This window comes from Halichoerus grypus, chromosome 9, assembly GCF_964656455.1.
Source record: "Halichoerus grypus chromosome 9, mHalGry1.hap1.1, whole genome shotgun sequence".
Lineage (NCBI taxonomy): Eukaryota > Metazoa > Chordata > Mammalia > Carnivora > Phocidae > Halichoerus > Halichoerus grypus.
Window position 1 is genome coordinate 12,485,951 of NC_135720.1, and position 27,448 is coordinate 12,513,398.

At 44.3% G+C, this 27,448-nt stretch overlaps 1 protein-coding gene across 4 annotated transcripts in view; it reads right to left on the reverse strand.

Annotated features, from left to right (window-relative positions):
- The window catches only part of SCAF8 (SR-related CTD associated factor 8), a 214,092-nt gene that overhangs the window by 63,362 nt on the left and 123,282 nt on the right, over positions 1–27,448 (reverse strand). Inside the window, exons 22-23 of one of the 4 annotated variants that reach the window (XR_013441048.1) lie at positions 14,115–14,252; positions 3,992–5,128 (exon numbers count right to left, since the gene is read on the reverse strand). The exons of 1 other annotated variant lie outside the window; for it this stretch is intronic. The gene's annotated coding sequence lies outside the window, so the exon portion shown is untranslated. Of the gene's footprint in view, positions 1–3,991; positions 5,129–14,114; positions 14,253–24,455; positions 24,624–27,448 lie in introns of those variants that run through there. 2 more of the 4 variants (XM_078054542.1, XM_078054543.1) reach the window with 2 other exon arrangements.

The window sequence follows — 27,448 nt, forward strand, 5'->3', positions numbered from 1 at the left end:
CATGGTAATATATCTAAGCATGATATAACTAGGCGAAAAACACTGAGTCAACCCTCCCTCTAGGGTTCATCAGTTTACCGTTACAAGGATCTGGGGAAACCTACCTTGTTGTTTGTGAACTGCTAAGATGAAACTGGGAAATTCACTCACTTCAGAAAAAATGTGGGCCAAGAGTAACTTTCTATGTATTCCTTCCCACTGTCTCATTATAGACTATCCTTGTTCCATTAAATGTCATTTTTTTTAATATAAGAGAGCTCTCTCAAGAAACTCTGAATTCTATTGGTTTGATAGGAGAAATAGCATCTGGCATCCTATTTAAAATTTTCCAAAGACTGTGAAGTCAAGGTCATTGTGCTTGAGAGTAGTTTGAGTTTTTCTTTCCACTCACTACATTCGAAGCTTGTCACTTCTGCTGAGCTCACTGCAGCATTCATGGATGGTGGTACTTGCTTCCTTGATAATGTTTAGGGATTTAGAAAAAGAGGGGGTCCTGTTTTGAATCTGCTTAAGGGATGCCCACTAAGAACATATTTGCGAAACCTTGCCCCAAGGAATATTGCTGCTAGGCCACTGAAAATCAGGTAAGTCCTTGGAAATACTATACTTTTGCATAAGAGTGGTTCACTAATACACGTAAATATAATCCTAAGATTCTGAAAACCAAATAAATGATAAACTTGTTACTGGCTAGAAAATAGCAAAAAAAGAGAAACAGAACTATTTTCTCTTTTCTGTAGTGGAAAGTTGAGCTAATAAACTAGTCATTTTTAGGGAAACGTGGTTTCTATCTGCCTATGTGAGCTCTTTTGCATTCATCTTATGTTTAACATATGACACTCATCTGTCTGCCTTGTCAACATGCAGATCCTGATGATACCGCACAGGCATTATTCAAGTCCTTGCCCCACCCCTGATCTCCACACAGCGCCCGGCATTTAGGAAGTACTAAATAAGTATGTATTGGATGCACAAAGGAATATTGGTATTTGAAGACAAAAGCACAACATTCTAATAAAAAGCCAGACTCAGGGGCTGGAGTCAGAGGGTGTGAAAAAGATGGGGCCTCAGCTGTGGCCAGGCCTCCCGCACGGATGACCTGGGGCTGCTGATCCCTTTCTGGGCAGGAGCTCCTGGGCTCTTGCGGCAGAAGCCCAGGCTGGCCTCGCCTTCCCCGTGGTCTCCCCAGCTGGCCACGTCTTTGGAAGTTAGGCTTCTCTGTGACCTGAGTGGATTCTGGTCCCCCGCTACGGCCTCCAGCCCCATGAAGTGTGCGCATGTCTGTGTGCTTATGTCTACACAGGCAAAACAACTCTTACAACATGGACATTTCTGGCAAAAATGACTTTCTTTTCTTCATCGGCCTTTTTCCCTTTTTTTGTCAATAATAAAAGGATGGGGACGATGTCATGAGAGAGAGGGAGGTGCCCATGGACATCTGTTAGCCATGGCTCTCAACTTGCTCAACATGGGGGGGGCGTGGACTTTTAATTATGAATGCAACTCTTCACAAAGGGTCCTTTAAGGTCATATAAATAAGAATTTGGCTCAGTCTTCATTAGAAAGTTTTTTTAAATCTTCTGAATAGCAATTACTTCTATTCATTAACAGTCTTATCCTCATCCGTGAATCACCCAGGCAAAATTTACAAAAGGTGCCTTCAAGGTCCTTCCCAACTGTGCATCCTGATAGTCTCAGCCATCTGAAAGCCACGTTTATTTCTAGAAATATGGATCCTTTGGTGGGTTTTAAAATTTGTATTAATATTGTATATAATATCTTTTTAGAAAATATATTTGAGCACAGTGTTTGAGCTTGTATATAAAAAAAGTTTAGATATCATGTATATACATTTTCTTCTAGTTTATATTCTTTCCTAAGCTGTCTCTAATAAGAGTCATTTGATGTTTATTTTTGCAGTAACATAAGAATGTGTGAAAATGAGCTTTATTTTACTTCCTTAGAGCCCACAGGTAAAGTCTTTTTCTATGAGATTTTTAAAAAATGCTTTGAGAGGCACCTGGGTGGCTCAGTCAGTTAAGAGTCAGACTCTTGGTTTAGGCTCAGGTCATGATCTCAGGGTCTTGAGAGGGGAGCCCTGTGTGTTGGGCTCTGCGCTCAGGGGGGAGTCGGCTTCAGACTCTCTCTCTCCCTCTGCCTCTTCCCCCATGTTTTTTTTTTTCTCTCTCTCTCTCTCTCAAATAAATAAATAAAACTTAAAAAAAATGCTTTGAAAGAGATTTGTGTCTCAGAGAAGAAATAAGAGAAGTAAACATAAGGTTTCTCAGATACTAAAAGGTACAGTATCTATAAAAAAAATAAATATGACCCAGTCTAAACACAGCAGAGGCTCCTCTTCTGGTAATCCTTAAGCCGGCCTCTGAAAGCCCAACCGTAAAAATTATGTGATTTGATGCCAGCCATGATAGTGTGGAATATTCCCCAATTTAAAAAAACTGGACCAAGAAATAGTGGATTTAGGAAAATTACTAATAATGAATGGAAAGAAGCTTTCTTCTAAAGCATCAAACTCAACCACTTTCTTAACTGCTTGTATTCTTAAATCATTTAAAACACAAATTGCTTTCGATAAAAGTAATCATCTATGTGCAGTTCCTGAGCAGAGACCGTCCTGAAGCAGATGTTCCAGGTTTTCTTCCTCTCTGAAGAATTTATTAACCGCGAAGGAACTGCTTGAGACCATCTCATTTGAATGAGATCTCGGTATTAGAATTCGAGCGGGAGGCCAGCCTTTACGTATAAACCAAACAACCCACATCGGCGATTTTTTCTAATTGTGTAAACACCAAATAGCTTCAGTTTGTCAAAGTCACCTAATAATATTTTAAAATCTAGCTCAAGATTTTTTTTTTTTTTGGAAAGCGTTCCTTTGCTGCAGACTGAAGGAAGGGAGGGAGGGTGGACTGTTAAATATTCACGCTGATTCACAAAGAGAGCTTTGCCCAGATGCTCAGGCAGAGGGTGATAGAGACTTTGGAAAAGGGAATTCATTCAGGGAACAAAAGCTTCACCTTCTGCCCTCATTATGGTGCCTCCTGGTAGGTTAGAAGGATTGCCTTGGTCGGATACCTCCAGGGAAACGCCAGGACTGCCCGTGAACTCAGTTCTGAAGGAATGATCCTATTCTTAAGTCTGTTCACTCCTACTTTTTCTTCTCCCACCCCATCCACAGAAAAGACCCCCAGAGTCTTCTATTTGTTTTTCTTATTTCTCTGATTTAAGAATTCCAAAATCATTTGCTTATCCATGCACTGGAATGGCCAAATGAATCCCCAGATCCGGGCTGTTCCTTTTGAGGGGGCGGCCGGTGGGTGGGGCAGGGAGCTAGCTGAGGGGCGTACCTGCCGTTGCTGCTTTACTTACAAAGGAATAGAAGGAAAGGGACCTTTTCTTGTTTCCCTATCAAATTTAGTGCCGAGCAAGGTCTGAGTTTTCTGAATAGGCTCACAGGTTTGAATTTCTTTGGACTTTTAAAGTCTTTCGTACTAGAATATTGTGGAATACACAAAAATATACTCTAAAACACTGGGCAGAGAGTCAAACAAAAAAGCCTGGAGCTGTGGCTAAGTTACCCACAGCCTTCTCCAATTTTTGACTTATTTACTAGAAAATAGAATCAAAATATGTTATAATTATATTATAATCCATTTAACAAGAAATACAGTATAGCCAGAAACCGAAGAGAGTGAAGATGTGATATTTCTGAGGAGGAAATCATCTTCGATCCATGTTGTAGAAGGCCTAATCAAAAGGACCTTGGCACTCGTAAATAGCTCAGCCTTCCAACAAATAACAAAAGGTGGTTGTGCAAATCGAGAAACTGACAGCAATTCAGGGCAAGAGACTGAAAGACCCAAACTATGCTCTCTGTTGAGATACAGGGCCATAGAAATGGCTCGGCCACGAGGCAAAGATGATGCAGAGAAGATACACTGAGCTCCAAGACGAAGTAAGTGACTAACAATCAAAATTAGTTTCAATTTTTATTATGAATGTCCAAAGTGACAGCATTCTGTGAAAGTGTCAGGTTCTCATTGATTCGATTTCAAGAGACCACAGACTACCGCATTCCAAGTACTTTAATTTGTGACAGAGCCAAAACAAAGAAAAGAATGATAAAAATATTCTTTTAGGTGTCAAGAGTGCTCTTATTTGCGTTTTCGCCATTGTTTTTGTTTGTTCGTTTGTTTTTTCCCTGCAGGTCTTATGAACACTGATAATTTCCAAAACACAAAATCCTGGTCTGGATACTTGCAGCAAATTTTTTATAATCTCTGCCTGAATAAGAAGCTAATAAGAAATGTACTTATAAAGTATGTGTACAATACAATGTAATATGCCTGTTCATTGTCATTTCCTTCCTCTCCCACTAGGCTTCTCATCTACCACCTGGGTACCTGCTGTTCGTTATAACAGGACACCGAAGGCTGGAATGAAATACCCGGAAGACTATCTTGAACCCTGGATTTTCTCAAAGCTGCATTGTTTTTTCAACGAAAGCTCAAGACTTTCAATGTTTGAGAGGTCCCAGGAGATGACTCACGATGGATTAAAGTCACCAGTCAAGAACTACAGTCCAGGCATGTCGTGTTCAAGAAAAAAGCCGTGGTTTACTAAAGCTATGGTCCTAATAATCTGTAGTTCCAACACCATATGACTTCTTCCCCCTCCGAAGGGTTTCCTCGCAATCTGCCCTCTCCATCACTGGTACTGGATGACGCTACAGATGGACTGTGCTGCCATTTATAGTCCAGTCAGTTCGGGTCCTGTGGAAGTGCATATCTCTTACAGGTGCGATACTGTTCATCTGAGTGCATCCTCAAAAAGAACAATTATGAACTGGAAACTCATAGAGTTTGTGTTTCAAATTTATAAAATTAAACCTGCTCCAACAGGTAATACAGGGAGGCATGCTTGCAACCTCTGGATTCAATCAGAAATAACGCCTGAGAGCACAGAGCCTTCTCAATAGGTAACGGCGGGTTCCTTTTAACGCTTCCTTAAACAAGATCCGATGTGATGCACATTAGAACTTTGAAGCACGTCTCATTTATTTCTACAAGGCCTGGGACACAGGAAGCTGCCAGAACTTCATTCATCACCTTGCCTGTTGACAAAAGGAACAATAACTGGTCATCACTGGTCAACGGAATAACTTTTCCTAGTTTTTTTTTTTTTTTTTTCCAAGACAATTCCTAAAGAAGAGATGGTGTCAATACAACAGCAAATGTTTCAATGTTTGATGAATTTCTGTGCTCTAAAATCCCATGGCTTCTTCCAGGACAGCGGGAAGAACCAGAGTATGGAGTGTTCATCTCTCTCCTCGGGCTGGAATTATTTAGGAGAGACCCCTGTCTTGGAAGTCAGCATGCCCAGACTCCAGATGCGATTCCACCAGTAACTAACAACGTCACCTAACCCTGCTGGGCCTTCGCTCCTTCACCTCTAGACTAAGAAGACCTCAATGGATGAGTTCTAAAAAGAAGGCCAATCCAACCACATTCATGGCTCCACGGGGTCCTGCCTCCATGGCCCCGTACAGAGCACAGCCGGGTGTAACCATTTCAATCCTTGGCAATGGTGAGGCTTACAAAATACCTAAACCTGGGTTGCTCTGGTCCTAACATTCTGCTTGGAGTTTTGAACGAGCTGAACGTTCAAAGTGGCAAAATATCTGTTAGTGTGTGAAGTCAATTAAAATCTTAAGTGAGGATGTGATTAAGCTATATGGGTGTAAACTTCTGAAAATACACATTTCTACATCCTCTGCTGTCTTAAGATCTAAGAAGTATCTTTGGTGAGTGCCGGAGGGGAGGTACCTGCTGGTTTTCTCAAATTAAGAAATAATTACATCAAAGCTGAAGAACACATTTAAAAAGTAGAGTAGCATGGAAGCATTCTGTAAGAACATACTCCGTAGCCGTAAAATTCCACTAGTTGGACGCAGTGAGGTAGTTATAACTAGTAACTTTGCCGTGGGACACGTTGCAGAGGTGAGGTCTAGACTCAGGAGGTCTGGCCCTAAACTGATGCTTTCAACCATGATGCCAAATTACCTCACCACACCTTGTTCAAACAATATTGAACTGGAGCTGAAAAGTTTAATGGGACTTTCACAGATGCCATAGGTACAACCAGGAATTAGGTTAAATATTTGGAAATTTTGGGCAATTGGTTCCCATTAGTAACAAAATGGTAAGTTTCAGCGATTGAAAAACTATATGCAGTCATTTTGGATTTGATCTTTATGCCTCTGTGGTTGGTAACACTTAGATGATGCCAAAACAACCGTTTATTTATATTATATCATATTATTGTGTTTATTTTTGAGGGCATCCCGGCTGGGACGTGTGGTAAGAAAAATGCAGAATGAGTTTTTCATCTTTCTACTGTGTGTTTGGCATAAGGGGAGACACAACTCTGAAATGTGTGAATGATCCACACAAAACAAAACAGGCACCAAATGTCATCTATGACTTTGGATTATTCTAAGTGTTTGGTGTGCGTTCATCCTTCAAATGCTGACTTAAACGCTACTCAAGAGAAAACGACAATGAAAATAAGCTCATCTTCACTATCAGTAGCTACAACCCTAAAGTACCTAAAGAGCCGTTTCCCTAAATCTGGATGAGATTTGCCAGGTTGTTAACAGGACAGGGTTGATGTCCAGAGCAAATCAGCATCTGTGTGGTAAAAGGCACCAAGACCACACTGGGGAACAAAACGAAAAAGACACAAATTTACTCAAATTGTAGGGTGGGGACATCTGAGAATGATCTAACACAGGCACATACACACCAACAGAGACTCAATTTCTGTGGGTTTTGTGGCCAAGCAAGAGAATAGTTCTGTCCTGACAAACTTGAAATAAGCGAATAGCACATCTTTTATGGAATCCTGGCAAGTATTTCTATGCCTGTGCATTTCGGGGAGGTGGATATCCGACGTACGCAATGCACTTGCTATCAGAGCGTGTAAAATGACCGAAATAGGTGGATATTAAAAAGTAACCATCCGGTACTCGTGCAAGAAACACTTCAGAGATGGAGAAAATGGTCCCAGAGCCTCTATCCGGAGACTGCTTTCCTTAGCAAAGTGCCTTCACATTTATGAACTCCCTGGCTCTTACAATGGGGACCTCAGCCTGCACGTGGGGCAGCTGAGATCAGAGGGCTTAGGTGACATGCCCAGTGTCACCTGGGGATGCGAGTGGCCGAGCCACCAAGCGGGAACAAGAACCAGGTCCTGATTGTGTCTCCATGCGGTGTCTCTGGCTAGTAACACTGAATATCAACGAATTCATTATTTATTACTATGATTCATCTCTTCTGCCAAGTTCTGGTGCTACCATTACCCCTCACCTACGAAGTGCCTTGTGAAGCCTGCCTCGCAAAACAGATCTGTCTCCACGACGAAACGGAGGTGTGGACAATGTCTTGCCCAGTGTCACGTGGCAAAGAGCAGAGTGGGAACTCAAGCCATGTGGCTTTAATCCCACAGCCCCCGCTCTTCCCATTCCCCACATGTGCCATTCTGGCGTATTCCAGACCACTCAGCCCAAGTGTCCAACCGTGCCGTGGAGCTCCGTCTTCAGGTGCAGAGGCCAACACAAGCTGCTCCATCTAAAGCCTCGTCACGAAAAAAGGACCCCCAGCTGCTCTGCGGATCTGCGGCTGAGCAGACACTCCTCACAGGGAGCTTACTCCAAACTCCTTCAAGAGCTCACTCCGTCTGTTCACAGTTACCAGTGGGCTTCACTCTCCTCCTTAAAAATGGCTATAATTTCATTGTAAAGAGTAGGAGGCCAAACCCCCCACTTGTCAATGAGAACATGGCACAAAAGATGACTTTTTTTAAAAATAAACTGAGACACAGCAGTGCCTGGAGGTGAGTAATAGCTGAAGGCAATTGGTAAAGTTCTAGAACCAGTTTTCTGCAGCTCAAGTTGCCATTAATTGTGTATGTGCTGCAACTTAATTTTGAAATGCAGTCATTCTTTTATAAAATGGGCATAATTAAGGCAAATGGACATGGAGGTGTCCTTCTCCAGCCGAAACTCACTGGTGGGTCTGCTGGCTCCTGGTAACTTACATACATGCCTCACCCCATCAATACAAACAGCCCTGCACAGCACAGAGTTTCATTAATCCCATGTTGCAAACCAGAAAACTGAGGTTCAAAGAGGTTAGTGACCTAGCCAAGGTGACACAAGGTGTCAGAGACGGACTTTAAGCTAAATGTGCCTGATCCCAAGTATCTTATGTCTTTCCTCTGACAGATGCTTCACCCCCAGATATGTCTGGGCTACCAGACACGCAAATAGCCACCCCATATTGTGACCCACATGTGGGACTTCTGATGAGGGGCCATCGGTGACCAGGACAGCAGGGGAGGCCACCTGCTTCCAGAACAGCTATATCCTTTCTTACTTGCAGAAACCCCGTTCTAGAAAGAGTGGCCAGGTCTACAGGTCTAGGGGTGGCAGAAGAGGGAAGGAGTAAGGACCAGGCAGTGTCTCCTCAGAGAACCCACCACAGGCAGCTACGTGGAGAAACAGAAATGAACTTAACTTCAATTACAACGTAAAGGCTTTGGGGTCTATTCTGCATTTTACCCCCTTAAAGTAAATGTGTTCTGATTTCCAAATGACCCATTAGCAGGCTGGAAACTGCCGAAAGCCTGAAGAATGGTTTCTAAATTACAGTTGAGAAAGAGAATCTAGAGAGAGAGAGGCTCTGACCCCTTTTTAATTAATCTCCTTCATTTCTTCCTCAGCAAAACTCTCCTCAGAGCCACCAGTGGTCAGCAAAGCTGACTGACCAGAATTCACTGCCCTCGTCTGTCTCTCCTGTTCTCCCCAAAAGGAGGAGGCATGAGATCACGAAGCCAGCCACAGAAAACCTACCCGGAGTGTGATCTGTTCCGGCACGAATGCACTGGATTCATCACCAGTGGGCTAACTAAGGAGGTGATGGAGAAATACCAAGAAAACTAGGTCCTTGCAAACAGACTTTCAGATCCAAGCCTCAGCCAGCCTGCCCTGCCACGTCAAAAGGAAAGTGCCAGAGTTATTCATGGATGCCAGACCCCAATCTGCCTCGTCCAGCTGATCCGTCTGGCCAGCGCATATGGGAGCAGGATGGTTGGCACAGATCTGAAAGTATCAGAGTGTGGAGACATGTTCTAACATCGTTGGCTAATGCTTCGTTGTTCTGTCGTTAAAAACCTACTTAAAATGTGTGGAGTGACATCCCATTAGATTGGAAGAGTACGAAGTTGAGTCTTTCCAAGTACCAAGTGTAAGAATAATTAAAATAAAATAAAAGCAATTATTCCCTATTAGGGAAGTTTATTGCTAAGACGGGGATACCCAGGGCTCCTTTACTAAACTGAGATCAGTTTTCTTTCCTACGTCATATCCACACACGTATTGTGCATATAATCTTTGTGCATACTTTTAAAAAAAAATTTTTTTTAAAGATTTTTATTTATTTGACAGAGAGAGACAGCGAGAGAGGGAATACAAGCAGGGGGAGTGAGAGAGGGAGAAGCAGGCTTCCCGCAGAGCGGGGAGCCCGATGCGGGGCTTGATCCCAGGACCCTGGGATCATGACCTGAGCCGAAGGCAGACGCTTAACGACTGAGCCACCCAGGCGCCCCCAATCTTTGTGCATACTTAATCCCAACATAACAGAATGGTCATATTAGTGCTAAAACAGACCTTAGGAAGTGCAGGGCACAAAATTCTCATTCTAAACTTTAAAAAACTGAAGCTCAGAGGTCTCCCATTTGCCCAAGGGCACACAGAGATTGGGAATCTAGATGACATTCTGAGCTCTTGTCCTACAAAACACTGTATGTCGTAGAATGTCCTGTCCTCATTTAATTCAAATATCTCAGATATTATATCCTGGAAAATTATGCCATTTGGCATGAATGATTCAAATATAACATAGACATTTGAATGATCCAAAGATAAGAGACTTCTGGACCATCACAGACTAAGCTGTTTCCGTAGGTGGTGAAGTCCAGACTCCTGTGAACCAGTGGAAGGGTGTAGACATGGGATGTGGCAGAACCCTCCCAGCGAGCTCGTCTATGGGAGAAGCAGTTGAGCATACCGGTTAAAGGGTGGGCTCCGGAACGGACTCAGCAGGCTTGCATCTCTGATTCTGCTTTTCATAGGGTGGGCAATTCTTGGGCTGCTGTGAGTTTCCACAACTGTAAAATGGGGATTAATACCCACCAGCGAGGCTAACTGTAGGGACTAAGTGAGGCGCTGTGTGTAAAGTGTCTATCACAGGGGAGGCAGGAAGGATATGGATTCTTCCTTCTGTCACCCATGTTCTCAGGGAACCCTGGCGACAGAGGGCAGAGCACAGACTCTCATCCACTCTTAGGTTATAGGAGCGAGGCTGAAGGCTTCATTCCCTCTGCCTGGCATGCTGTTCCCTCTCTTGTCTACCTTGAGACGGCTTAATCAGCCATCGAAGACACTCTACTCAACAGCTGCCTCCTCTGTGAGGCCTTCTCAAGTGGCTAGGGCCCAGCCACCCGCCTCCCTTGGTTCATACGCCTGGGAGAGCTCAGCTCCCATCAGCATCTTCTCCCTCCTATCCTTGACGCTGAGCTCCTTTGTGACAGACCGAGCCCCTCACCTTCCTCATGGATCAGGGCGTCAGTGATTCTACTGGCCACACACTCTGGCCATTATGGAGTCAGGATCCTTCTCTTCTCCACCCCACCGCAACAACCAGCCTACCCACCTCCTTCCTCCTTACTTCTCAGCATTCTCTCTCTGGGCCTTTCCTATTGGCAGGAGAGAATCCCCACAAGTAACTAGGAATCAGGGTGTGTGTGTGTGTGTGTGTGTGTTTTTTAAATAGGCTTCACACCCATCGTGGAGCCCAACACAGGGCTTGAACTCATGACCCTGAGTACATCTATATTTAAAAAAAAATTCACATGGTATGCCCTTGTTGAGCTAAAAGGAAAACAAAGGATCTCTGCTAACAACTCACATAGGACCTGATAAGCCTTCACTTTGACACCTGAAGCTTTGAACTTGGGTGGGGGCAGGGGGAGAGAAGACCGGAAGCAGGAGGAGAAAGAGGAAAAGGGCAAGTTATCTAAGGCACCACTCTATAACCTCAAGACAGACCGCACGCCTGCAGGATGGAAAAGCAGACTGGAGGCTCCAGGGAAGCTGAGGCTAGGTATGTCTCTGCTGTTGTTGGAGCCCTGCTCCTCGGCGAAGGGTGGAGGGAATGGAAGTGAAAGATACTGAGTGCCATCCTGCAAGTCTAATCATCTACGTGCCACATCTCCAATCACCGAGACCCTCTGGAATAAGAAACAGCCCCCTGATACTTGTTCCCGTGGCAGTGAAATCATCTCAGTTGCATGGAGGCTCTAGGCTCAGGGCAGATGCCAAATGCGAATGAATCTTACACGGGAGCTTGCTTTAGGTAGCTCTCCTTCTAGCTTACAGGTTAAGAGGGTTGACTTTGGGTTGCCAAGAACAGACACTGTACGATTAATGAGGGGCAGGTCCCAGGATGTACTGGCCTTGGTTTTAATTTGGCACATTCAAACTGTCACTAGTACGATGTATTCTCTCCTCCTCTAGGAGGCTGGAGCAAAAACTATTAATATTTATTTAGTAAACTTGAACCCATCAGATAACAAATTTTTAAGAATTTCTTTAAAAGTTAGGGACGCCTGGGTGGCTTAGTCGGTTAAGTGTCTGCCTCTGGCTCAGGTCATGATCCCAGAGTCCTGGGATCGAGTTCTGCTTCAGGCTCCCTGCTCAGCAGGAAGTCTGCTTCTCCCTCCCCCTGCTTGTGCTCTCTCTCTCTCGGACAAATAAATAAAATCTTAAAAAAATAATTTTAAATTAACTTTAAAAGACTTTTAATATTTTTTATAGGCATGCCACCTTCATGCATAAAGTATACTCTAGAAACCCAGGACAGTGATTAAATTTCATTTTTAGAGAACTAGAAAAAGTTGGTGTTTAAAGATATCCTATTGTAGGGGTGCCTGGGTGGCTCAGTCGTTAAGCGTCTGCCTTTGGCTCAGGTCATGATCCCAGGGTCCTGGGATCGAGCCCCGCATCGGGCTTCCTGCTCAGTAAGGAGTCTGGTTCTCTCTCTCTGTCTCCCTCTGCCCCTCCCAACTGCTCGTTCTCTCTCAAATAAATAAGTAAATAAATAAAATCTAAAAAAAAAAAAAGAAATCCTATTGTAATCTTTTTTATAAGGCAAAGGAACCTTTTGAAAAGTGAACAATCATCCTTTTTTTTTAATTTCAATTTTCATATATCCAGTTTGCTTAAAGCAAATTCAATCTGGTGTCCTCAGCTGTCATCACAACTGAATTGGAGAGACTATATGGCCACCCAGCTAAGCAGAGGCTTTTTTCTCTTTTTTCTCTTCCTTCCTTCCTTTCCTTCCTTTCCTTCCTTCCTTCCTTCCTTCTCTTTTCTTTCATAGCTGCAGAAACGAATTTGCAAACTGAATTAGTGGCAAAGAACTGACATGACTTAGTCAAGGAAATGACAAGCCACTCACTTTTCTTGGATGCCAGAAGATGCAACCCCAGGAAAGAGGACCACTGGAGTTTCTCAGGACAGCGAGGCCTGAAGGAGCAAGGCCCCAGGGCTGGTGGGACAGGTGGCAGGAAAACTACGTCCGGGGACCCAGCCCAGCATGTCCACGGGCTGCCCCCCGGAGTGGACTCAGCTATGCTTGCATCAGATCCTTCCTTTCTGTGTGTATGCTTTATCTCCTTATCTAGAATAAAGAGTTAAAATCAGGAATTTGCTGTTTAAAAGAACCACCAGAAGGTTAAGTGAGTGAAATTTAAAGGAAAAAAAAAAAGGGAGAGAGAAACTATTACCCTTCATGTGCGGTTGGAAGGGCGAAACCAGGAAACGCATTGACGCCTGTTAGGTAAGTTATCCAAGTTGCATGCGTTTGTCTTCATACCCCAGTCTCTCCCTCATGTGCATGTAAGATAACTAAGATCAGCACTGGGGGGGGGGGGGGGGTTGGGTGGCTCAGTTGGTTAGGCTTCTGACTCTTGGTTTCAGCTCAGGTCACGATCTCCTGGTCGTGAGCCTGAGCCCTGCATCCGGCGCTCAGTGTGGAGTCGGCTTGAGGTTCTTTCTCCCTCCCCCTCTGCCCCTCCCAGCTTGTGCACGCGCTCGCTCTCTCTAAAATAAATAAATAAAATCTTAAACAACAACAAACCAAGACGGGCACTAGGGCTCCACATCCATGCAAGGAGCACAATGTAGCAGCAGTAAATGCAACAAGTGGGGTCATCTTTACACCTAAACCTTAGCGTGGAGAGGACTTGGACCAGCCCCTCCACAGCAAACAGCTGTCAGCCTGAGCTTTCACCAGGGCCCCCTGGGCACCCTGAGTGGTGACTCTGACATCAGGGAGAAACACTATACTTGAATTGCATGTCTTTTTATTTTTTTAAACAGAGTAATGGTTTTCAGGAAGGCACAGTGTCTTATTTAACAAGCTCACACAGAACTCCAAACATGACCCAAGTGAATGAACCACCAGTAGATACTCTTTTTCTACAAACAGCACAGTTTCAGGCACATCTATCTTGGGCAAATGTGAAAGCACAGAATAGAATGGGATATGGCTTTAAAAAAAAAAAATACAGACTGCGACTGCTTTCTATAGTCATAGTTCTCAGAAGCATTGACCAGGACTTGGGGTAAGAAAATCTCTTCGTCTGCACTGTTTGAGAGCGGATGTGTAACCGTGTCTGTTTCCCACACAGAATTCCCTCGTGTGCCCACGAGGTGATGTGGCATGGAACATCCCAGAACACATCTCATAACTCGCTTGGCCTATGGCACCTGCATTCCATCCGGCGGTCCAGAGTCCTGTGCCTTTTCACAGAAGACCTGCGACATCAGAGAAGGAGACTTCTCAGATGTTACCGGACCCCCAAATTGCAAATCCCCTGATAGTATGCGATCGCCCCCCAAAACAGGTATGCAACAATGAGTAGAAAAAGGCCAGGTGGGGACCTGGATGGCAGGTGTCACCTGGGCCACAGCTCACCTGCAAAGTGACACGTTGCTGCCCGCTTGCCATGCAGTGAAGGTTAATTCCCATCTGTGCCTTGGCAGAATTATAGATTATTACATGCCGTGAGTCGGCTTGGAATAGCTGACATCATACAGGTTAGAGCCAGGAACGCTAAGGGATGCAAGCATTAGTTCATAATTAGTTTCCTAGTTCCAAGCTGTGAGCGTCCAACGTGTCGGACACACGAATGCAGGGCAGCTGGGGCAGAAGCCAGTCTGCCCAGTCCCTTGTGGGACCCTGCCTGCTCCTACCTCACAGACCCTGGCATACAGATTGGAAGCCACTGATCTAACATATACAACTTCTGTTTGGAAAGACTTGTTCTACAGCGGTTTTAAGCAGTCTCAATGCATGCGGTCCAGTGAGAGGCCACTCCCATGGCAGCCTCTGTCTGAGCCACCAGAAACTCCTGGGGATTCCCGACAACGAAACTCTCTGCTTAGGAAACCAGGAGCTATTTTCTTCATCGATGCCTAATGCTCCTCATTCAGCATCGTATTTTGGAAAATTGAATCCCTCTCTGAAATTATAATGTGTACGAAAGGGAAGCTTGATCCACTTTATAAATAATAATTCAAGAGGAAGTTACCTCTTGTGTCTGGTGTCGGGTGTTCTAAAAATGTCAGGAACACAAGGTGATTCTAAATAGTTTCTTGTTTAAGTCTCTCCCTCTCCCCCCCCCATCATATATACACTGAGAAACAGGGCCCAAAAAAACCCTCTCAGCTGTTTGTACATTTATCATTTTTATAGGCTTGATAAGTTAGCTGTTAAAGTAAACAAACTCCTTGGGGTCCAGCAGAAGGATGGGCCAGCAGAGTCTACACCCAAGGCTAGGAAGCAGGGTGAATCTGGATTGAAGGCAAGGACAGGGCTACGTATTCTTGGCATAAGTGGCTTGGCTGGGAGACAGGGAAAGTTAAGGAAACAAAATTCCAACAGGTCCCAGGAGAACTTGAACGATTTATGATAGAGTATTACACCACAAGAAAAATATATCCATTTTGAGACACGGACAATTGATTAAAAGCTTGCAATTCAGTTGTCTTTTCAAAAAAATTTTTTTAAGTAACCTCTATGCCCAACATGGGGCTCGAACTCATGACCCCAACATCAAAAGTCGCATGCTGTACGGACTGGGCCAGCCAGGGGCCCCCCAGGTGTCTTTTTATATCTTCAAAAGAAACTGCTCTTTACTTTTCCAACCACCTGCCACTAAACACAATCAAAAGCCTGTGTCCTCTCTGGCTATTTCAAAGAAAATACTCCTGCCTCTTCGGACAGCCTTGCTCTTAACTCTTTATCCTTTTCCTTAAATGACTGCTTGAGCTTATCCAGCCTTGGCAAATCCTGGCAAGGGGCCCACAGTGGGCCAGTGCAGACCTATCACTGCAGTGTGGCGGGGGGGTGGGGGTGGGGCGGGAATGAGGACCTCACTCCCATTCCTGACCTTCAAGCAGGCGTCACGAAGCTCACTTCACAGATGAGCACACCTGCTCCCGGGCCTAAGTCCCCCTCTCAGCTCGTACTGCTCCTGCAACATAGGGCCTACGTTTGAACCCCAAGTCTGTCCTCGTTTTGGTGATGTTTCCTCCATTCATAACCATGGTTCAGGGACGTCCTAAGTATGGACAATAGATACTTGACTACAACCAAAGGAGCTGAAGAAATCGTATGTCTCTTCATTTATTTCTTATGTAGGAAAAAGAAATGAAAACTCAAGCTATAATTTAGACGTGGTAGTATGTTAGGATTTATCTTAAAAAAAATTTTATATCAGGGTGCCCTGGGGGGCTCAGTTGGTTGAGCGGTTGACTCTTGATTTTCACTCAGGTCATGATCTCAGGGTCATGAGACTGAGCAGCGTGGCAGGCTCTGCGCTGGGTGTGGGGCCTGCTTGGGATTCTCTCTCCCACTCTCTCTTTAAAAAAAAATTATGTCAATCCTCAATTACATTTCAAAGTAATCATTTAAAAATTCTCTCTGTAGAGGGGCCCTTAGCTGGCTCAGTCGGTAGAGCATACAACTCTTGATCTTGGGGTTGTGAGTTTGAGCCCCATGTTGGGCAGAGATTACTTAAAAGAATTGTAAAAAAAAAAAAAAAAATCTCAGTGGACATACAGTGCTTCAATTGTGCTTTAGTCCACTGACGTAACTCTGATATTTCTTAAACTGCCTAGGCCATTTTTACAGTTAAGTAACTAAACATATGGTGGGGGATATAAAAATCAAAAAAAGGTATTCTGGCATACCTCACTCTATTCCTCTTCAAAGATACTGCGTTCTGTACAGAACGAAGGTCTGGGGCAACCCCGCGTCAGGATATCCTATTGGCGCAAATTTTCCAGCAGCAGTTGCTCACTTCATGTCTTTGCGTCGTATTTAAGGTAATCCTCACAATATTTCAAATTTTTTCATTATTATTATATATGTTATTGTGACCTATGATCAGTGATTATGACTTGCTGAGAGCTCGGAGAATGGTTAGCATTTTTTAGCAATAAAGTATTTTTAAATTAAGGTATATACACTGTTTTTTTTTTTTAAACAGAATGCTATTTGGCACACTTCATACACTACAATAGAGGGTAAACATAACTTTTATACGCACTGGGAGACAAATACCTGAATTTGACTCACTTTATTGTGATATCCGCTTTATTGTGGTGGTTTAGAGCCGAGCCCACGATATCTGCGAGATATGCCTGTACTCATTTCTCACTAATACAGTTCTTTGTATTCTCAAAAAGCTTTTAACTGCAACTATTTAAATGACCCTGTCAGTGGGGTTCGATGGATTCCAATTTTGTTTTGTTACGTGTAAAAATGAAACTGTCAACTGACTCTTAACAATATTCATGCTTGGGGCGCCTGCGTGGCTCAGTCGTTAAGCGTCTGCCTTCAGCTCAGGTCATGATCCCAGGGTCCTGGGATCGAGCCCCGCATCGGGCTCCCTGCTCCGCGGGAAGCCTGCTTCTCCCTCTCCCACTCCCCCTGCTTGTGTTCCCTCTCTCGCTGTGTCTCTCTCTGTCAAATAAATAAATAAAATTAAAAAAACAAACAAACAATATCCATGCTTGGGGGCATGTGTTTCTATTAGTGAGGTAAGCTTCCTACTCTGCTCCCTCTCTCTCTTTAGAAAGGCCTTCTTGGGTCCAAGATACTTTTTCTCTTGCAAAGAAAGCAATACATCTCTGAAGTGAAATAAAACCCATAATCCTCACTTTTTACCACTAAATTCTAACCACTCACCCTTAATCTCAAAGTCAATCTGCAGTTAGCTGAGAGAGGTGACTCAAGTCATTTCTAGGTTTAGTGACAATAATAAAGGACAAATCAGAAAACTATTTATTTTAAATAATAAGTCAAAAGGATTCAAGGTTTTTCCTAAAACAGTCACTATCACTTATAGTCAATGTTTTCTTGAGTAGGAGAAATGGAGACGGAGTTAAGGGGGATTCATACATAAACATCATCCATCATATGTATTACAGTTCAAGAAAGGTTCTGAATGAACCGTGGCTCTACTGAGTGGTGCCATATTTTGGGGGCAAGGCTGACATTGGAGTGATTTCTTTTGGGAACACCATAAAGAACACTGAAACATCCTAAAATAGGGCAAATCAATATATATCAGGAAACTTGAGGTAGGGTTGACAAATATATCAAATGAAAATACACAAGAAATAGTTTTTAATATAAGTATGTCCCCAAAATTGCATGGGGCATACTTACACTAAAAATTATTTCGTTATGTATCTGAAATTTAACTTAACTGGCCATCCTCCATTTGATTTAGCACCCTCCTTGGGAGTCAGATGCGTGGGTACCTCAGGGACACGGAGCGAACATAATAGGTTGTGTTCATTCCCACAGCAACATGGTTAATCTAGAACCGAAGATGTTTTTCAGGATGTGTCTCCTTACTACTTATTCCTGACGGTAAGAATGCTCCCTTTACAAGCTCCCTCCTTTTTCTCCTCCAGAGAATTACTGTGAGCTTACCACATGCCTGGGATGTTCTAGGAGCTGGAGACAAAGAGGTGAATAAAGCACAGCCTCTGTCCTCGGGCACCTGACATGCCCGGGGAGAGAGAGAATGAAAGCGAGTGGCCAGAAGCATGGAGTACGCGAGAGACCGTCACGGAGGCTGGGGATGGGCACTGCTTTAGACAAGGTGCTCTTCAAAGCTTTCTCGAAATGAAGACAGAGAGAATGTGTGGGAGTGTGAGGAGTATGGAAAAGTGAGAGGGTCTGTGTGTCTGTGACACAGAGAGAGATTAAGAGAGACAGAGTGAGCAAGAGAAAGGAAAAGAGACTAGGGAGAGGGGAGGACTGGTCGCCTGACATTCTCAAAGCAAAGCCCTCGGGAGCCACTTAGCATCAACGACAACGAGCCTTTGGGCCAGCCCCGTAGAACAGCAAACCAGCATCCTCAGTAATGAAGACCGTGCCTCGGGTAAGAACTCTGCCCAACCACAGGATATTTGGGGGAAGCCCACAGTCAACACTGTTTACACACTGTGTTTAGGAGGTACACCTGTGACCAGGAAAACTTCTCCCTCAGTGTCTGCTGGCAAGCCCATCCGGAGTCAGGAGGAACGTGCACCTCGGGGCAGCAAGGCGATTGCTGTCTCCACGTGGGAACACAGTGGAAATAAAGTTCCCAGGGCTCTTGAATCCCTTCGCCTGTTCAAAAGGATAAGGGCAAGTATCTGCTCTTGGGTCATGGTCCCGGTAGCACCGACCAGCACCAGGAAACTTGCCATCACTTATCAGCTGTAGTTAATGACATTGTGCCTTCGGCTGGCACCCAACGTTCTAAGGAAGGTCTTCCTTTCATATCTACAACAATAAATAAACAGATTTTTAAAAATTTAAAATATATTAAAATGTCTATCCTTAACAATCTGCCTATCTGAAAAAAAAGTGGTTGGGTTTTTTTGTTTGTTTTGTTTCGTTTTGTTTTTAAGAATTAAGAAAAAGGGGCACCTGGGTGGCTCAGTCGTGAAGCGCCTGCCTTCAGCTCAGGTCATGATCGCAGGGTCCTGGGATCGAGCCCCGCATTGGGCTCCCTGCTTCTCTCTCTCCCACTCCCCCTGCTTGTGTTCCTACTCTTGCTATCTCTCTCTCTGTCAAATAAATAAATAAAAATCTTAAAAAAAAAAAAAAATTAAGAAAGAAGCCACAGCTTGCTTCGACGGGTAAGAATGTGCGCTGCTCTCTGGTACCCTGAAGGGTAAATATGCAAATTAGGTCCTACCTCTACCTTTCATTTCCATCAAGTTCCTCCCTGCAGGATAGTAATGATCATGGAAGGAACCAGGTTGAAACCAATGTCTTTTTCCTACAAGATAACCCACACTTTTTTGTTTTGAATTATACACCTAAAAGAGAAGGGGACAATCTCAAATAGCACATCTTTGACAGCAATGATTCAGAACTTACACCTGATGCTTTACGTAACCACGACTACACGCAAGTACAGAAGACAGAACTAGACCCACAGAATCTCAAGTCTGAAGGGGCTTGTCATCAGATGGACGCCTCCGTGGACCCCCGACTTGTCTCCCATCCTTGAAAGTGGCCTTTGTCCAGGCAGCCTCTCCAGGGGTTTGGCCTCTCTCCTGAGGCTTCCATTTCTTTTTGGGCACCTTCAAGGGTGAGGCAGCTTGAACCTACCCCTCTGGTTTCACCAAAGGTAAGTCCAATCTTTCTATTGCACCTCACTTATTGTCAGCCAGGGGCCAGAAAACCTGCAGACATATTCTCCAGGGTGAGTATATTCATCCTCATCTGACTTGTACAGACTTCCCCAAACCTGGATCATTCTCCTAGGGACACTTTTGAAACATGTCCTTTCATGTATGCAAACTGGAACTGAATTTAAAACCTCAGCTGTGGTCTGGTCTGTGTGGAGCAGGTCAGCACTGTCAGGGATCACCACCCATCTCGGCTTGAACCGCATTTTGAGCCACCCAGGCGTCCCAGGGGTTACTATTAAGCAGGATCGCTTTATCTCACACTTGCCAACAGCTGAGTTATCTGGACGCAGATATATGTTATACAACATTTTAGTTCCCTCTTCCACCTTTGCATAACTTACTGGTTTAATTAAATGTGCACGCATGATACCCATTTCCTCATTCAAATCAGTAATAAGTTGATGAGGGCAAATCTGAGGTTAGAAATCTGTTTCCCAGAGACACCTGGGTGGCTCAGTGGGTTAAGCGTCTGCCTTCGGCTCAGGTCATGATCCCAGGGTCCTGGGATCGAGCCCCACAACAGGCTCCCTGCTCAGCAGGGGAAGGCTTCTTTCTCTCCCTCTGCCCCTTCCCCTGCTTGTGCTCTCTTTCTCTCTCTCTCTCAAATAAATGAATAAAATCTTTAAAAAAAGAAAGAAAGAAAAAGAAAGAAAGAAAGAAAGAAATCTGTTTCCCATTTGGGACTCTTTAAATGGGCCAGCGCCAGTCTATAAGAGCGCCCAGCGAAGACTTCGCTGCCACAGCAAGGATACCTCCTCATGGGGACCCTCCATGGCAGCCCTGCTCCTCCTTGTTCCCAGGTGTCCTTGTCCCTTGCTCCCCTCATTTTTGTCCTGGTGCTTCTTTTTGCATCCAGTCGGGTTTGCTTTCCTCCCTCTGAGCCAGGCTGGGCTTCTGATCTCCGCTCCACACTGTCCGACAGCGGCGGGTCGAGAGGGTCTCCCCCAGGGCTCTACCAGGAGACCGGAGGCCATCCTCAAGCAGGCCCACCTCTAGGGTTGACACCAGTCCATGAACAGGTGCTCCAAGTGGGGCGGTACGAGCCAGCCAGGCTGCACCACCATCCAGGCCCTATGTCTCCACCCTTTCCATAAATACATTTTTAGCGACTTTCTCAGACACCTCACTCACATCCTGACACGGAGCATCTAGAACATTTTTCATCTGCCAGTCAAACGACCCTCTTTCAAAGCTGCAATCTTATTTCTGGCAGGAATGGTTCTTAGTGAACCTAAGCTAGTGCCTTTGGGACACAGAATCCCCCCCCCCCTTTTTTTAACAGCTGACAAAACTTTTAATGAATTCTTTTCAGCATCATGCTGGGAATGATGACAAGTTCACTGGCACTACCTTTCTCTTTGCTTGAAAATCAAAACATTTGCCTCGTTCCAAGCATAGGCATCCCTTCTGCTCCCCACAATTTCTGGGTCTTACAGCAATTTTGAGGTCAACCTATAAATTCTTCTTGTTCCCAGGGATGCAATTTTTCAAGGCCAGGGCGACTCAGAAGAACTAGGGCCTTCTCGTTGTCCTCTGACCTTAGACTTTTCCCTCTTAGTAGAGATTGAGCTTTGTCTATTAAGATCCCGCCACGGCCCCGAGCAGTGGGCCTCTGCCTTCCTCATTGTTTCCACTCTTGAGCCACACCTGAGAGACACCATTCCTTCTACAGTATTTGACAGAAGCGCATCTCAAGCCAACCTGCAGCCTCCTGCCTGGCTTTCCAGAGTGTTGTTCTACCCTTTCACGGTCACCTGGGACCGTGCATCTTCTCCTCCAAAGTGTCCTCTGCACAAAGACCTGGTTTCTTTCTCATCAGGATGAGGCTCACTTTGCATATATTAGCAGGATTCCGTTGTTGACTTTATCATCCCTCTTGGGTCAGCTTCCCTCTGTGAGAGTCTAGCCACTGAATTTACCCCTGCACCCTTTGAGAGCTGTCTTCCCCAAACTGTCACAGTCCGAGTGGCAGGCCCGCCACGCAGCTCGGTGCCAGCATCACACTTGCCCACACACTTTGGAATGATGACAGCCACCCACTTACTTCCCGCGGGGCCTCCACCATAAATTGCCATCAGCGCTCTGGACACATAGGCATCAGTATCCCCATTTTTGCAGCGAGACTCAGAGAGATGAAGCCTGTGGCCCAAAGAAACCCAGTGCTGGCAAGATCGGGAAAAGCGCAGCGCTGGGGGACGCCGGAACGCGGATGCTTCCTCCAGCCTATGCGGTCTCATACTCTCTGAACAGTTTTTCTTTTCTATTTTTTTTTTTATTTAACTTTTTTTTTTTTAATTAATTAATTAATTTATTTGAGAGAGAGAATGAGACAGAGAGAGAGCACGAGACGGGGGAGGATCAGAGGGAGAAGCAGACTCCCTGCTGAACAGGGAGTCCGATGTGGGACTCGATCCCAGGACGCCAGGATCATGACCTGAGCCGAAGGCAGTCGCTTAACCAACTGAGCCACCCAGGCGCCCCAGTTTTTCTTTTCTAAATGTTCTAAGTTTATTTTATTATTTTTTTAAAGATTTATTTATTTTTAGAGAGAGAGAGCACGAGTGGGAGGGGCAGAGGAAGAGAGAGAGAAGCTCAATTGGACTCTGCGTGGGGCTCGATCCCACAACCCTGAGACCACCACCCCAGCCGAAACCAAGAGTTGGACGCCTAACCATTTGCACCACCCAGGTGCCCCCTTTCCTTTTTTTTTGTTTTTAAAGAGATTTAACAACTGCTTTTCTAATGTTTATACATATTATTTCATCCTTTTCTCCAATTGCATTTTTAATTCTGATCTATTTTTTTGAGGTATAGTTGACATAAGATTATATTAGTTTCAGGTGAAAATCTTTCTCTTTTTGCAGTGTTTTATTCTATACATTCATGTATTCTATATGGCAAACAAACATCTTCTATACTTTTAGGAATAAAAAAAAAATATGCCCAGATTCAGGACTATAGGTGATTTTATTTTTTCCATACTTACCTCTATCTTATACTTTTTTCTACTATATGCATTATTTGCATGATTTTTAAAGTAGAAATAATAATAGAAATAGAATCTGCATATTCTGAGACCCAATTTTATCTATAGATTATCTACACAATGGAACAGATACTCTTTAATATTTAGCAAAAGTTTAAAAAATTACAAAAGGGAAGTTTTGCAAAATTAGGAGGTTCATGATTAGAATTTATTATAAAATTTTTATTATAAAAATAGGAGAAAGATACATTTGTTTATTTTTTGAAGAGGCACCTGGTCAGCTGGATTGGGTGCCCGGGGTGGGGAGTGGGGGGTAGCAGGTGTGTATTAACTTGGGTCACCCCTCTCTCCACACCAACGGTACAGGGAGTGAATGCTAATGTCTTCCCTTGAGCTCCTATTTTGGGTTGACTGGCAGCTGCGTCCGGAAGTGGAGTCTAACTCCTGAAGGCCTTCTCTTTGCCTCCCCCACCCTATTTAACTCAACATGGGAGCAAATATAATTAATATTAATGGGCATAGAGTGGGCCTGGCCCCATATGCCTCAGTAAATTCATGAACTAACTAATGTGAATAGTTGGGGAGTTTCCCTAAATATTCTAACAACATATATAGATTATATGTGCGCTGTACAAATCTCAAGTGCTCAGGCTGGAAGCATGCTCTTAAAGGAACCCTGGGCATTTCTTAGGCTTGCTAAGGAACCTGCCCAAGGTCACACAGGTAGTTAATGACTAAAGAAGCCAAGGACTAAAATTTAAACACTATTTTTTAAAAACTTGCTGTAAATTGCTTTTTAGGTAAACTCCTGAGTTAATTTAAATAGCTAAATTCTAGTCAAAGCCAGGCTCAGTTTGGAAATCAGATGTTTACGGTAGATAGTACAAAGAGGAACATTTTTTCTCCGTTGAACAGTTATGTAGATATGCATATTTCATAGTTTTAAAGAGTTGCATAGATCAATGGTTTGGTAGCTGGCTGAAATAATTCCATATTTTAAAAATCTGTAGGAGGCGTCTGTTAGCAGTTTTGAGTTTCTGCCGCAGACTAGCAATTTGGTGATAGCAAGCTGTCTTCCAATTAATGTTCCAGAAAACATTTTATTTCAAGATTTTCAGAACCAGAGCCAAGATTTTTCTGGGATATCATTGTAGTTTTTGCCTTTTATAAATCTTTCATATCTAGGGTTAATAAGCAGCATGTCTTAAAAAATGTTTTGACTTTTAAGCTTAACTGAGACTCTTTAATAGGTGAGCCGCCTTAATCTTCCCTAACCTAATGGATAAAGTAAAAAAAAAAAAAAAAAAACCACGTAGAACCACACTCACATTATATTTACATCATTCCTTTCTCAAAATTATGCAATTTCCTTTGTGTTGTTTTTTTTCCCCTTAGCAAACTTGGAGTCAGACTTTACAAGGGTTCACCCTCCCAAAGAGGTTCATTTGGTTTTCTGAGGCTTGCTTCCCTGCCCCCCACAGCCTTCTTTCTGTGAAATCACAGCCCCTACCGTCTTCAAAAATCGTGAGACTAACCTTCCTTATGAAGCCTTTCGGATGACTTCCTCTTAGCCGCCAGACCCGGGTCCCATGGAGTCACATGCAACACACTGGGAACATATTTGGTTTCCATGCTTTCCTGCCTTCTGTTACTATTACGCTCCGAGCTTCTAAATGGATGACAGCACTTAATTTCTCTAGCACCCAACACAGTGCCTGGCCACTCAATTATCTGTTGGGTGAACAAATAAAACAAAACCTAAAGCCAAACCGATGACCGATATGTGCTCATTCTTTATAGTTACAAGTTTTTCTCTTCTTACTATTTCTTTTTTTTAAGATTTTTTTACTTATTTTATTGAGAGAGAAAAAGAGCATGAGTGGGGGTAGGGGCAGAGGGAGAGGGAGAGAAGTGGACTCTCTGCTGAGCACGGAGCCCAACGTGGGGCAAGACAGGTGTTAAGGGAGCCTCGTGAATGAGAAATGGGCTCAGGTGTGATAATGGTGTAAGGCCGGTGTCGGGGCCAGGACTTGAACCCCAGTCTTCCAATGCTCTTTCCACTCTACCCCAGCTACCTGTGAAAATCCAGGCCCTGGGTGTGACGTCTGTTATAGAATGCCACTTCCCATCTTTGGTTTTTGGGAAACTATTTTTTTTAAAGATTTTATTTATTTATTTGACACAGAGAGAGAGAGAGCACAAGCAGGGGGAGCGGCAGAAGGAGAGGGAGACGCAGGCTTCCCGCTGAGCAGGGAGCCCGATGCGGGACTCGATCCCAGGACCCTGGGATCATGACCTGAGCCGAAGGCTGATGTCTAACCGACTGAGCCACCCAGGCGCCCCTGGTTGTTAGGAAACTGTTAATGAAAATTACACACGACCTCCTTGCCCCAAACTAGAGAGATCATAGCTAAAATATGATTATTTGGAAAGCAGGGAGAGAGAGTAATAAGAATTCCCACAGACAACTCACCACCTCCTTCCCTCCTCTGAGTGGCTGTTTCTCTCTAGAAGAATACGAAGAGAAGACCACCACATACACACCTGCCAACCGACATTAAATCCAGAGCCTGCGCCCCGCTCATGCTTCAAGCCCCCAGATCAGGGCTTTATCGTACTGGGTGCTTACGCTCTACCAGTGAGTCCTCCTGAGGACCGCCTGTCCGTCCACATGGTTCTTGGCCAGCCCCCCGCCAGCCCCCTGGGGGGAAGGGGGATCACTGAGCCTGGCTCCTGGCAGAGGCTTCCTGGCCTCTCCCACCATCACCTGCCCCTTGTTCTGCTCCCTCATTATCTCCAAACTTGCTCCCTGCCCCTCTGAGCCCTGGGTCTGCATTCCACAAGGAAGGCGCAACAGCATTTAAAAAAAGAAAGAAAGAAAGAAAAAAGAAAGAAAAATTCCCACCCCAAGCACAAACATGCACAATCCTACCACTGTTTCCACAGCCGAGTGGTTCTTCCTGTAAGGGGAGGAGGACATTTACTTAGTGCTCCCTTACACTTCATAAATACAGCCGCGGCTAAGTTTTAATGTATATATAAATATTCAACCTAATTGAGCACTTATGAGGCTATGTGATGAATATTTTTAGCTAAGTATAATAAAGAGTGGTAATTTTAAATAGAATTTCCTTGGGGAGTACAAGGAATGTTCAGGAGCTTTCCAAAAAAAGCGTCTTTCATCACCTGCTTGCTGCCAAGTGTTCTCCGCACGCGGGGAACGCCCTCAGCCGTAGTGGAGATCACTAATGGCTTGCAGGGCTTCAGCAACAGGTCAGAATGCGACCCACCTGGAAGGCAATCCAGGTCCCGTTTAGATTCTTGAAGAGTCATCAAATCCAATATATCCAGATGCCTTCTGTTTGCTCCTCAGATAGGAATATATAAACATACACACACAAACTATATAAGTCTGACATAAAATGAGAAATGAAATATCCCCCCAAGTAACTGTTGTCTAGAGCAATGTAGAGACCTAAGGGGGAAAAAAGTGACTGCTTCCAGATAGGGTTACTGAAGGTCAGCAGTGATCTTTTAAGGGAAAATTCAAGTTCGCTATGGTATTTTTCATCTTTCAAAGTGGAAACCACGCTCCTTCCTTTTAATAGATAATGTCGAATGTACATTTTCCCCTGTCAGCCATTGACCTCTCCCGAATATTCCACGGCTTTCCCTATGGGCCCGAGGGCATCCGAGTGATTCTCTGCCTCCTGTCCTCCCTCAGGTCAGGGCCAGCCTGTGGCTTGAGGAAGGGGGGGTTGGGGAGGGGCGTAGGGGGGCTCCTAAAATGTTACTTACAGAGACTGAAGTCTATAGCATGGAAGCGCCTTTGAAGAAACAGTCTGAACAAATTAATAGTCCTGAGTACTCCAAGTGCAAACAAGGCGCTGCGCTAAGACTCGACATACATGACCTCAGGCAATCCCCAAATGGCCCTCTGCGGAAGGCATTATTCCTGGAATTCCTGTTTCACACGAGGGAAGCTGGGCACAGACAATTCATTCTTCCCTGCCACCTCAACACTGTTCCGTGGGAGACACTGGATTTGAGTCCCACCAACCTCAAAGGCTCACACTTTTCATGGGACCTAATACCTCCTATTTGACACGAAACAATCTTTGCAACTTAGTTTCAAGGAAAATCGACTTGCTACTGTTTCTATTCGACAAAAATAAACTTTCTTAATTACACTAGAAGAACTTCAAAGTGTTTTCAATTGAAAAAGACAATTAAGCAGTGCACCTTCAGAAAGCCATTTGGTGTTGAGAGGGAAAATAATGGTACTCAATGTTCTACTCACGCAAGAAAAAGCCAAGGCCACAGCCAACATCCCTCTTCTGCCTAAAATCAAAGAGTTGGTCTCTTGAAAATCAACAGGAAAAAAAAAAAAAGAAAAGACAAGCAGGCTTCAGAGTTATATCTGAATTTCTGGTTGTGTGAACTAACTTGGAAAGAAAACAGATGGCTTCTAGTCTACAACAAACATTAAATCTCAGTTATCTACAATGTTGAGAAATGGGAGAGTCCATATAAGATAGTTGTTCAGAACTACAAAT